Source organism: Aplysia californica, unplaced genomic scaffold (genome assembly GCF_000002075.1).
Source record: "Aplysia californica isolate F4 #8 unplaced genomic scaffold, AplCal3.0 scaffold00161, whole genome shotgun sequence".
In the NCBI taxonomy this organism is placed as follows: Eukaryota; Metazoa; Mollusca; class Gastropoda; order Aplysiida; family Aplysiidae; genus Aplysia; species Aplysia californica.
Genome location: NW_004797431.1, coordinates 40559 through 41844, shown reverse-complemented (window position 1 = coordinate 41844; position 1286 = coordinate 40559).

Sequence of the window (1286 nt, the reverse complement as noted above, 5' to 3'; positions counted from 1 at the left end):
TCTTCTTCTTCTTCTTCTTCTTCTTCTTCTTCTTCTTCTTCTTCTTCTTCTTCCTCGTGGCAACTGACAACCAGCGCTCGCCATGTCTCTTTATCCTCTGCTTTCCTCAGATTGTCACAAATTGTCTTCCCTGTCCACTCTGTGATGTTGTTTTTCCATCTCGTTCTCTGTCTTCTTCTCTTTTTCTTTCCTCCTTTTACAGTTCCTTGTAGGATTGTTTTTGGCAAGTCCTGTGTATCTTGTGACATGTCCATATCATTTTATTTTTCGTCTCTTCACTGTGGTCAGTAGAACTTCATGCTGCTCTACTGCGTTGTTGATTCTGTTCCGTACCTCAGAATTTGGAATGCGGTCTTTGTATTAGATATCAAGGAGTCTGCGGTAACATGTCATCTCTGAGGTCTGAATCCTTTTCTCCAATTCTGCTGTCAGTGTCCAAGACTCACAGACGTATAAAAATATTGAGATGACACGTGAGGGCATCAGTCTGATCTTCGAGTTGAGCGTAATGGCTCTGTGCTTCCAAATAGGCTTCAATTTTGACAGGGCAGCTGTTGTTTGCGCGATTCTGGAGAGAATTTCTGGTCTTGAGCCTTCGTCTGAGACGATTAATCCAAGGTATTTGAATCTGTTGACGGTCTCAAGTTTCTCGCCATTGTCTTTGATGTCCGCGTTGATGCCATTGGTATAATTAGTCATTAGCTTGGTTTTCAGGCACTGATCTCCATGCCGTAGGCCGCTGAGTTTGTGTTCCACCGTTGCACTAGTGTGGCGAGCTCCTGTTCTTCTCCAGCTAATCCATCGTTGTCATCAGCAAAACGCAAGTTTGTGATTGTCCTGCCTCCAATACTGATTGTTCCATTGTGTCTTCTAGTGTGTCAGTCATGATTCTTTCAAGTAAGATGTTGAAGAGATGGGAAGAGAGCAAATTAGCCTTGCCTCACCCTCACCATTGTCTTGGACCAGTCTCCCATTCTGCCGTTGAGGTAGACTGCGCTGGAGTCGTTGTCATATAGTTGTTGTATAACGTTGATCAGGTTGGCGTTGATGTTGTATTTTCCCATGGTCGCCGATAAAGCTGCACGCCAGACCCTGTCAAAGGTCCTTTTAAAATCCACGACGATATGGTAAAAGTTTTGCTGGTTTTGGAGGTACCTCTCGCACAGTATCCTGAGGTTGAAGGTCTGTTCTGTTGTGCTGCGCTCTGCTCTAAAGCATCCTGCTCTGCAACAATGATATTCTCTGCCTGTGGTTTCAGTCTCTTCAACACTATCTTCAACATAACC